Raw genomic sequence first — 12387 nt, forward strand, 5'->3', positions numbered from 1 at the left:
GCAGCGGCCGGGAGTACCCTCGTGCGCGGATGCGCCCGCGTCTCCGTCGCCCAAAAGAGGTAGAAGTACTCCCTCAGCTCCTTCACGCCGAGCTGGGGGGAGAAGATCGCCCGCTCCTTCCGCAGCGCCGCGAGCCGCTGCGCCTCGGCCGACTTCACGCCCTTTCCCTTGTCGGCTTTCGGAGCCATGGCGGAGGTGGTGGGGGAGGTCGACGGCGTTGGTGATGCTGGTGGCAATGGGGGCGGAGCGCTGCTCTCTCGGCTTCGAGAAGAAGGGGGGGAGCGGCGGAGGTTCGTGAAGATGGAGTAGTAGCAACCAGCGAGGGGGAACGAACTGCCCCTGTTTCCTCTGCTTATAAAGAGGGACGGGGCGGACGTTTCGCCCTTCCGAATAAAGAACCACCCACGATCTCTCCCACGACGCCGCATTCAACGCGTGCCGTTAGGGGAGAGCGCGGTGGATACGGAGCGAGATTCGGCGTGGCCCAGTCCGCGTGTGCCCGTGCCCTGTCTTGGGCCTGGCCCAACAGCGCTCGGCACCGTGTCTGGCCCAGGCCCGGGGGCTCCTGTCGGTGTACTAGAATAGGGGTACCCTAGTACCCCGAACTTGTGCACGGGCAGTTGCAACACCCCGCGGCAAGGCTTGCCGGGCGAACGCCAAGATCCTCCGTGGTTCCCTTGGAGCCATTCAAGAACAAAGTATTTAAGCTCAGGAGACAAGGCCCCGGCAAGAGGAGCTTGCCGGGAAGGCCAACCAAGGCACTCCAAGGAACTTGCCGCGACGCGCCACGCGCTCCGGCAAGGCAACAAGGCCCCGGCAAGAGGAGCTTGCCGGGAAGACCAACCAAGGTACCTCGAGGCCCGGTGAGCGACAAGCTTCCGGACCCGACAAGATAACAGCAGCGGCAAGGCGCTTGCCGCGGCAGGCGGCCACTCTGTGCCCACGCTCCAGCGCATCCACCAACGTGTCGCTCTGGGGGCCTCTCCAGGCGCGCGTGGCGGGAGGCTTTGCAGCCAGTGGTGCGCAGTGGCATGCGAAGCTGACAAGATCGCCATCATGGCAAACGGTGGCGCCCCTAACGTTCCTTTTCTGCACTGTTTGGGCGACTCAGACGGGCATTTAATGCCCTTGTCCCCTGCCGTCAGGGTTAGGTAGGGTGCACTGTACAAGTAACTGTACCAACCACCTCACTTTTTACATTTGTACCCTTCTCTGCGTTGCCACCTGTCGGTGACCCCTTTAGCGTATAAAAGGAGGCCCATGCGCAACGTAGAGGGGGTTCGGAGGTTCGGAGGTTCGACTCATTCGTAACCCAGAAAAACACTACGCTCTCTCTCTGGAGCAAGAACACAAGATAATCAAACAAGCAGCAGTAGGAGTGTTATCTCTCCGGAGAGCTCCGAAGCTGGGTAAACTGCTCGTGTGCTTCGCCTCGATCTGCTCTTCGTGTGATCTCCGCCCCCCGCCGAACCGAAAGGGGCCCGGTCCGCCGGCCCCATAGGTGTTCGTGGATCAGTTTCCCCGACAACACCTTATCGCATTGGTTGCGAGGATTTATTTGTTTTGTGCAGGTACGAGGGACTCGTGTGTAGCCTCCTACTGGATTGATACCTTGGTTCTCAAAAACCGAGGGAAATACTTACGCTACTTTGCTGCATCATCCCTTCCTCTTCGGGGAAAACCAACGGAGTGCTCAAGAGGTAGCAAGAAGGATTTCTGGCGCCGTTGCCGGGGAGGTCTATGCAAAAGTCAATATACTAAGTGCCCATCACATACCCTTATCTCCTGCATTACATTATTTGCCATTTGCCTCTCGTTTTCCTCTCCCCCATGTCACCCTTGCCGTTTTATTCACCCTCTCTCTCTATCCTCCTTCTCTTTCCCGTTTGCCTCTTTTTGCCCGCTTGCTTTTTGTTTGCTTGTGTGTTAGTTCGTTTTCTTGTCGTTATGGCTAGCCCCTTATCTTCTCCATTGTCTCCCGAGAATGAAATTCTAAATTTTAAGCAAAGGGAGGGGGAAAATCTAAAAGACACTTGGTATAGAATTTGCAATGCTCAAAATAGATCTACCAGGAAGCAATCTACTTCTGTTCTTCTTCGCAATTTTTATGTAGGCGTTACTCCTTGGCACAGATATGTCCTTGATACTATTACTGGAGGGAACTTCTTGGCTAGCCATACTTTTGATTCTTATAATGCTATGATAGATTTGTTTGGCTCACCCCCTCTTTTGGTTAATGGAACTGTATTAACTTTGGAGCATGTAATGCAAAGACTTGAAATTATTGAAAATAAGGTTGGCACCATAGAGTTAATTGAAAATTTGGATAAAAAGATCCACAACCAAATATCTCAACATGGATCTAAAGTAGGAGTCACTTCAAAATATATTAAAGAGAAGGAACCCATAGTTAATGAGAAAATAAATCACGATTCCACTAGAATCGATAAACTTGAGGATATTATTACCAACTTGGGAACCACTTTTTATTCCGTAAAGAATACTCCAAGTCCTCCCACTAAAATTTCCAAGCTTATGTATGTTCCTAAAAATAAGGGTGAATCCTCGAGTAAGGAAACTGCGGATCTCAAATCTATAAGTATTCATCCCAATCTTTTTGCTATCATTAAGGAACCATTTGTTACAAATGATTTTTTCGATCTTGTGCCTAAAAGTTTGATAATCAATAAAAATAAATAAATTCCTAAAGATGGTAGATGCCTCATTGAAGGATTGCCTACCAAAGATGGCAATACCTAGATCTATCCTTGCTTGTTATGCCTAGCTAGGGGCGTTAAACGATAGCGCTTGTTGGGAGGCAACCAAATTTTATTTTTATTCCTTGCTTTTTGCTCCTGTTTAGTAATAAATAATTTATATAGCCTCTGTTTAGGTTGTGTCTTTTTGTGTTTAATTAGTGTTTGTACCAAGTAGAACCGTTGGGAAGACTTGGGGAAAGTCTTATTACACTTGCTGTAAAAAACAGAAACTTTAGCGCTCACGAGAACTGCTGCCATTTTTATTTGGAAAGTGATATTTAGTTAATTCTTTTTGAAGATGATTATATATAAATTCCTCACGTCCAGAAATTTATTTTAGAATTTTTGGGGTTTCAGATCTTGCGGTAGCTACAGATTACTACAGACTGTTCTGTTTTTGACAGATTCTGTTTTTCGTGTGTTGTTTGCTTATTTTGATGAATATATGGCTAGTAAAATAGTTTATAAACCATAGAGAAGTTGGAATACAGTAGGTTTAACACCAATATAAATAAATAATGAGTTCATTACAGTACCTTGAAGTGGTATTTTGTTTTCTTTCGCTAACGGAGCTCACGAGATTTTCTACTTTGAGTTTTGTGTTGTGAAGTTTTCAAGTTTTGGGTAAAGATTTGATGGATTATGGAACAAGGAGTGGCAAGAGCCTAAGCTTGGGGATTCCCATGGCACCCCCAAGATAATATAAGGACACCTAAAAGCCAAAGCTTGGGGATGCCCCGGAAGGCATCCCCTCTTTCGTCTACTTCTATCGGTAACTTTACCTGGAGCTATATTTTTATTCACCACATGATATGTGTTTTGCTTGGAGTGTCTTGTATGATTTGAGTCTTTACTTTTTAGTTTACCACAATCATCCTTGCTGTACACACCTTTTGAGAGAGCCATACATGACTTGGAATTTGTTAGAATACTCTATGTGCTTCGCTTATATCTTTTGAGTTATATAGTTTTGCTCTAGTACTTCACTTATATCTTTTAGAGCACGGTGGTGTATTTGTTTTATAGAAACTATTGATCTCTCATGCTTCACTTAGATTATTTTGAGAGTCTTAAATAGCATGGTAATTTTCTTAAAATCCTAATATGCTAGGTATTCAAGATTAGTAAAATTTTCTTATGAGTGTTTTGAGTACTAAGAGAAGTTTGATGCTTGATGATTGTTTTGAGATATGTAGGTAATAATATCAAAGTCATGCTAGTTGAGTAGTTGTGAAATTGAGAAATGCTTGTGTTGAAGTTTGCAAGTCCCGTAGCATGCACGTATGGTAAACGTTATGTAACAAATTTGAAACATGAGGTGTTATTTGATTGTCCTCCTGATGAGTGGTGGTCGGGGACGAGCGATGGTCTTTTCCTACCAATCTATCCCCCTAGGAGCATGCACGTAGTGCCGAGGTTTTTGATGACTTGTAGATTTTTGCAATAAGTATGTGAGTTCTTTATGACTAATGTTGAGTCCATGGATTATACGCACTCTCACCCTTCCATCCTTGCTAGCTTCTTCGGTACCGTGCATTGCCCTTTCTCACATTGAGAGTTGGCGCAAACTTCGCCGGTGCATCCAAACCTAGTGATATGATACACTCTTTCACACATAAACCTGCTTATATCTTCCTCAAAATAGCCACCATACCTACCTATTATGGCATTTCCATAGCCATTCCGAGATATATTGCCATGCAACTTTCCACCATTCCGTTTATCATGACACATTCATTATTGTCATATTGCTTAGCATGATCATGTAGTTGACATAGTATTTGTGGCAAAGCCACCATTCATAATTCTTTCATACATGTCACTCTTGGTCCATTTCATATCCCGGTACACCTCTGGAGGCATTCATATAGAGTCATCTTCTATTCTAGTATCGAGTTTTAATCATTGAGTTGTAAATAAATAGAAGTGTGATGATCATCATTTTCTAGAGCATTGTCCCAAGTGAGGAATTATAAAAAAGAGAGAAAGGCCATATAAAAAAGGAGAAAGGCCAAATAAATAAAAAATGAGAGAAAAAGAGAGAAGGGACAATGTTACTATCCTTTGCCACACTTGTTCTTCAAAGTAGCACCGTAATCTTCATGATAGAGAGTCTCTTGTTTTGTCACTTTCATATACTAGTGGAAATTTTCATTATAGAACTTGGCTTGTATATTCCAACAATGGGCCTCCTCAAGTGCCCTAGGTCTTCATGAGCAAGCAAGTTGGATGCACACCCACTTAGTTTCTTTTGTTGAGCTTTAATACATTTATAGCTCTAGTGCATCCGTTGCATGGCAATCCCTACTCCTTGCATTAACATCAATCGGTGGGCATCTCCATAGCCCATTGATTAGCCTCGTTGATGTGAGACTTTCTCCTTTTGTCTTCTCCACATAACCCCCCTCATTATATTCTATTGCACCCATAGTGCTATGTCCATGGCTTGCGCTCATGTATTGCGTGAAGGTTTACGAAGTTTGAGATTACTGAAGTATGAAACAATTGCTTGGCATGTCATCGGGGTTGTGCATGATGAGAGCATTCTTGTGTGACAAAAATGGAGCATGACTAAACTATATGATTTTGTAGGGATGAACTTTCTTTGCCCATGTTATTTTGAGAAGACATAATTGCTTTGTTAGTATGCTTGAAATATTATTTTTTTATGTCAATATGAACTTTTGTCTTGAATCTTTCGGATTTGAATATTCATACCATAATTAAGAAGAATTACAATTAAATTATGCCAAGTAGCACTCTGCCTCAAAAATTCTGTTTTTATCATTTACCTACTCGAGGACGAGCATGAATTAAGCTTGGGGATGCTTGATACGTCTCCAACGTATCTATAATTTTTTATTGCTCCATGCTATATTACCTACTCTTTTGGACATTATTGGGCTTTATTATCCACTTTTATATTATTTTTGGGACTAACCTATTAACCAGAGGCCCAGCCCAGAATTGCTGTTTTTTTGCCTATTTCAGGGTTTCGAAGAAAAGGAATATCAAACGGAGTCCAAACGGAATGAAACCTTCTGGAACGTGATTTTCTCACCGAACGTGATCCAGTGGACTTGGACCCTATGTCAAGAAACAAAAGAGGAGGCCATGAGGTAGGGGGGCACGCCTACCCCGCAGGCGCGCCCTCCACCCTCGTGGGCCCCCTGTTGCTCCACCGACGTACTCCTTCATCCTATATATACCTACGTACCCCCAAACGATCAAATACGGAACCAAAACCCTAATTCCACCGCCGCAACTTTCTGCATCCATGAGATCCCATCTTGGGGCCTGTTCCGGAGCTCGGCCGGAGGGGGCATCGATCACAGAGGGCTTCTACATCAACACCATATCCCCTCCGATGAAGTGTGAGTAGTTCACCTCAGACCTACGGGTCCATAGTTAGTAGCTAGATGGCTTCTTCTCTCTTTTTGGATCTCAATACAATGTTCTCCCCCTCTCTTGTGGAGATCTATTCGATGTAATCTTATTTTTGCGATGTGTTTGTTGAGACCGATGAATTGTCGGTTTGTGATCAAGTCTATCTATGAACAATATTTGAATCTTCTCTGAATTCTTTTATGTATGATTGGTTATCTTTGCAAGTCTCTCCGAATTATCAGTTTGGTTTGGCCTACTAGATTGATCTTTCTTGCAATGGGAGAAGTGCTTAGCTTTGGGTTCAATCTTGGGGTGTCCTTTCCCAGTGACAGTAGGGGCAGCAAGGCACATATTGTATTGTTGCCATCGAGGATAACAAGATGGGGTTTTCATCATATTGCATGAGTTTATCCCTCTACATCATGTCATCTTGCTTAAGGCGTTACTCTATTTTCATTAACTTAATACTCTAGATGCATGTTGGATAGCGCTCGATGAGTGGAGTAATAGTAGTAGATGCAGACAGGAGTCAGTCTACTTGTCTCGGACGTGATGCCTCTATACATGATCATACCTAGATATTCTCATAACTATGCTCAATTCTGTCAATTGCTCAACAGTAATTTGTTCACCCACCGTAGAATACTTATGCTCTCGAGAGAAGCCACTAGTGAAACCTATGGCCCCGGGGTCTATCTTCATCATATTAATCTCCCAATACTTAGCTATTTCCTTTGCTTTTTACTTTGCTTTTATTTTACTTTGCATCTTTATCACCAAAATACCAAAAATATTATCTTATCATACCTACCAGATCTCACTCTCGTAAGTGGCCGTGTAGGTATTGACAACTCCTTATCGCATTGGTTGCGAGGATTTATTTGTTTTGTGCAGGTACGAGGGACTCGCGTGTAGCCTCCTACTGGATTGATACCTTGGTTCTCAAAAACTAAGGGAAATACTTATGCTACTTTGCTGCATCATCCCTTCCTCTTCGGGGAAAACCAACGCAGTGCTCAAGAGGTAGCACACACCCACTTATTTTTATTTTTGAGTTTCCATACACTTATAGCTCTTAGTGCATCTGTTGCATGGTAATCCATATTCCTTGCATTGACATCAATTGATGGGGATCTCCATAGCCCGTTGATTAGCCTCGTCAATGCGAGACTTTCTTCGTTTTTTGTCTTCTCCATACAACTCCCAACATCATATTCTATTTCACCGATAGTGCTATATCCATGGCTTGCGCTCATATAATGCGTGAGAGTTGAAAAAGATGAAGCGTGTTAAAAAGTATGAACCAGTTGCTCAACTTGTCATCGGGTTTGTGCATGATAAATACTTTGTCTTAAGAAGATAGAGCATGAAAAGGCTATATGATTTTGTAGGTATAACATTCTTTAGCATTGATATTTTGAAAGACATGATTGTTTGTTGGTATGCCTTATTTTTATTGTTTTTATGTCAAACTATAGACTATTGCTTTGAATCACATGGACCTTAATATTCATGCCACAAAAACAAATTACATGATGAACATGATAGGTAGCATTCCACATCAAAAAAATTGTTTTTATCATTTACCTACTCGAGGACGAGCAAGAATTAAGCTTGGGGATGCTTGATACTTCTCCAACATATCTATAATTTTTTATTGTTCCATGCTATTATAGTATCAATCTTGGATGTCTTATATATAATTATATATCATTTTTGGCACTAACCTATTAACCTAGTGCCCAGTGCCAGTTGCTGTTTTTGGCTTTTTAGGGAATCAATATCAAACAGAGTACAAATAAAGAAAAACTTTGGATTAATTTTTTCTGGACTAGAAGAGACCCTAGAAGGTTTGGGAGAAGACCTGATGAGCCACAAGGGAGCGACAAGCTCGGGAGGCGTGTCCCTAGGCTTGTGGGCCCCTCGTGGCACCTCTTGACCTAATTCGGCATCTATAAATTCTCAAATATTCCCCTGACATCAGAGAGCCACCCGAAATACTTTTTCCGCCGCCGCAAGTTTCTGTCCCACGAGATCCCACCTAGAGGCCTTCTCCAGTCCTTGCCGGAGGAGGAATCGATCACGGAGGGGATTTACATCAACCTTGCCGCCCTTTTGATGATGTGTGAGTAGTCTACCACAAACCTACGGGTCCATAACTAGTAGCTAGATGGTTTCTTTTCTCTCTTTGATCTTCAATACAATGTTCTTCTCGATGTTCTTGGAGATCTAGTTGATGTAATGACATTTTGCGGTGTGTTTGTTGGGATCCAATGAATTGTGAGTTTATGATTAGATTATCCATGAATATTATTTGAGTTTTCTCTAAACTCTTTTATGCATGATTGTTATAGCTTTGTATTTCCCTCCGATCTGTTGATTTGGTTTGGCCAACTAGATTGATTTTTCTTGCAATAGGATAGGTGCTTTGTGATGGGTTTGATCTTGCAGTGCCCAATCCTTGTGACAAAAAGGACTTGACATCTATTTGTATCATTGCCATTAAGGATAAAAAGATGGGGTTTATTCATGCATGGGTTTACTTTGTCTACACCATGTCATCTTGCTTAAGGTACGGTGTTACTCCGTTCTTTATGATCTTAATACTCTAGATGCATGCTAGATAGCGATCGATGTGTGGAGTATTAGTAGTAGATGCAGAATTGTTTCGGTCTACTTGTCTCGGACATGATGCCTATATACATGATCATTGCCTTGGATATCATCATGATTATTTGCTTTTCTATCAAAATCCCAACAGTAATTTGTTTAGCCACCATATGCTATTTTCAAGAGAGAAGCATCTATTGAAAACTATGGCCCCAGATCTACTTTTTATCATATATTAAAATCAAAAATACATTGTTGTAATTTTTCTTTCTTTTTATTTTGTATTTTTGTTCTATCTATCTATCACTATGAGATTTGATCCTTGCAATTAACCGCCGAGGGATTGACAACCCCTTGTTCGTGTTGGGTGCAAGTATTTGTTATTTTGTGTGTAGGTACCACTAACGAGTTGTTGCGTGGTTCTCCTACTAGATTGATAACCTTGGTTCTGAATTGAGGGAAATACTTGTGTCTACTATACTTCATCATCCTCTCCTCTTCAAGGAAATCCCAACGTAGCTCACAAGTAGAACTCAACATGAGATAAAATGCGAGAGTTGAAACAAGACACCTTCTTCTCTTATTTTCTGCTCGAGGACTCCCTGGTCACCCATTCATCAAACACATACGAATAATAAATGTACATTCACTTTATGAACATCATCCCATAATCACTTGTCATTTACACAAGGGGCTAAGGTGTCCTCTCACCATGATGGATGACCAAAAAGGAAGGGGGAAGGTGATATAGGTCGGAGTGACGAACAAATTGATGATGACTCACTGTCGGGGGAATGACACCTACGGGATCTCATGGATCCCATCTATGGTTTGGCAGGGAAAGAGGAGTGTGCAAAGACCAGATCTAACAATCAACACGAGGGATTTTTACCCAGGTTCGGGCCGTTGGGAAGCATAAAACCCTAGTCCTGCATTTAGTGTATTGAGTGTTCTTGAGCTTTGGCTAGCTACTACGCATGCAAACTGGGCCGGAAAGTCCAAAAAGTCCCCTCCTGCATCGCCGTGGGCCTCCTTTTATACCAAGGGGCTACCACAGTGGCGTACAGGCATACATGACGTGTAAAGTAGCTACAGTGTACATGCTTATCACTGACGTCTTAGGACAAATGCATTAAATGCGCTATTTATGTGCACCTAACTTTATCGGGGACGGAAACATAGCCTGTCCAGTCCGTTGCTGCCTCACCCCATCTTGACACGCACCTAGGATGACGTGGCATGTAATGCCAAGCTGACTGGCTAGCCACTACGCTGGAGTGGTTGCGGGATCTTCATGAAGATCTGCATGCCACCACGCAGGTGCTTGCGAGGCTGGCAAGCTAGTCGCTGTGCTGGAGCGGTGGTAGGGCAGCAGAACCTTTCCATGTGCGAGCCTTGCCACGACCTCGCAAACGTCCCCGACAAGAATCTTATCGGGGCCTCGCAAACGTCCCTAGCAAGAACCTTGCTGGGAGCTTTGCCTTCTGGTCTTCACAAAGATCTGCATGCCACCACGTAGACGCCCCTGGATCTTGGTCTTGACATTGTCGATGGTGTTAGAGCTCTCAACCTCAAGGGAGATTGTCTTTGTCATGGCTTTGCTTTGTGAAACATCTCGACAAGGATCTTGTCGGGGCTTCGCAGACCATCCCGACAAGATTCTTGACAGGGGCTCAGCTTGTCTTCCATTTTCTGATTGGCTCGGATGCCGTCTTGGTCATCTAGTACTTGCTTCCAATTGTCCCCATCAGGCCTTGCCACGGGTACGTTCACAACTGCCTGTGCACAAGTAAGGGGTATTAAAGGGCCCAAACTTTAGTACACCAACAGGAGCCCCCGGGCCTAGGCCACACACGCGGCTGCAAAGGCCTTGTTGGGCTAGGCCCAAACAGTGCACGGGCATGTGTGGCAGGTGTTAACTGCTGTAATCATCTTGTCCGTCGTGCTTCCTCATGATCCACATTGAGTGCGCGACGTGGGGTGCGTGCGTGGAACGGTCGCAGCAGCAGCACACCTACAAAAATGCCTTCACACCGAACCATAAAGAGGCAGCCCTACGCCTTCCCCATAAAAAGAGGAATCCGCGGAGGCACTGCTCATTTACCTCTCGCCCGTTCCAATCTAGGAATCGCAATCGTCTTCCTCCTTGAGCCCAAAATAGAGCCTCCTCATCCGTCCGCCGCCCCCCCCCACACTCCCACCGCCCTCAGCCTCCTGCCCTCTCCTTGACTGCTATGGCGCCCAAAGCGAGCAAGGGCAAGGAAGCACCAAAGGCGGGTAAGGGCAAAGATGTGTCAAAGAGTGAGCTGGTGAAGATGCAGAAGAGGAGTGTCGTCTTCTCCCCGATGCTCGGTGCGCGCGCTGAAGGATCGGTACCTGTGCATGTGGGGAAGAGCGACAAAGGGGCACCCCGCTACCCGCGTCATCCCTGCTTCCCGCGCCATGCCTACTCCAGATAAATCCCCCTTCTTCTTCAATTATCTCTTCTGCGGGCTCTGCCCTCCATTTTCTGATTTCTTCGTCGACATCATGTATAGATTCGGCTTCCACGTCTTGGATTTCACGCCAAATGCGGTAGCTTGTATGTCCACCTTCGCCCACCTCTGCGAGAACTTTGCCGAAGTGGTCCCCAACACAACCCTCTTTCGCCACTTCTTCATTCCTCGCATCCAGCCAGGAGAGGCCCTTTCCAGCTGCGTCGCCTGGATTCCAAGGGCATGGAACAAGGAGACATACCCCAACGGGCTCTGGCACGAAAAGTGGGATGAGTGGCGGGGCCGATGGTGCTGGATCACGGAGGAGGATCCACAGCCGTTATGCATGCTCCGACAAACGAAGCCGACCCGCGGCAACAGTTGGACCGCCCTCGACCCTCAAGACGGGGAGCTCACAATCGCAATCTACAAGATCAAGCGCCTAAGAGCTGCCGGGCTCACAATCGAGATGATTGGCGCCGACTTCCTCCGTCGCTGCATCGCCCCTTTGCTGAACAAAGGGAGACCGGCCTGGGAGTACCGGAACATGGCAGATATCATGAGCCCGTGCCCTAGTCTGAACAACAACTTGACAATGATGAAGCATGCAACCCTCTGCCATAAGATGTTCAGGGTCGACGGCAAGTACAAGTTGCCGGCAAGCATCACCCCCCTGTGCAACAACACCGCCCTCACCTCGATCATTGCCATGATGCCGATGTTCAATGTCCATGGCCTTGATCAGACATGGGCCAAGCCATCCGCGGAGCAGGTGAAGGATTTCTTCGACAACCTATCAAAGGAGGCCGTCCCGGAAGAGACAAATTTCATCCGCCCCACCACCGATGAAGAGGTGGCATACATTGCCAGTAGGGCGGAAGAGGTGGACCTTGCCAAGGAGGCTAGCAGCATTGGCTTCATGGAAGACGAAGCCAGCGTAGGGGAAGACTTTGCTGAGCGGGGGGAGCCTGCCGGAGAGCAGAGTGGCGCAGTAGCCGGGGAGCCTTCCGCCGAAGATACAGTTGAGGAGCAAACACATCAGGAGCCCCCAGCTCCAGGGACGAAGAAAAGGGTACTGCGGCGAGCCATCTCCGGTGAGGCAGTCCAACGAGCTTCCTCGCCCGAAGAGGTTCCCGGCAAGGATGTTGCCAGCAAGG

Source organism: Triticum aestivum, chromosome 2A, assembly GCF_018294505.1.
Source record: "Triticum aestivum cultivar Chinese Spring chromosome 2A, IWGSC CS RefSeq v2.1, whole genome shotgun sequence".
NCBI lineage: Eukaryota > Viridiplantae > Streptophyta > Magnoliopsida > Poales > Poaceae > Triticum > Triticum aestivum.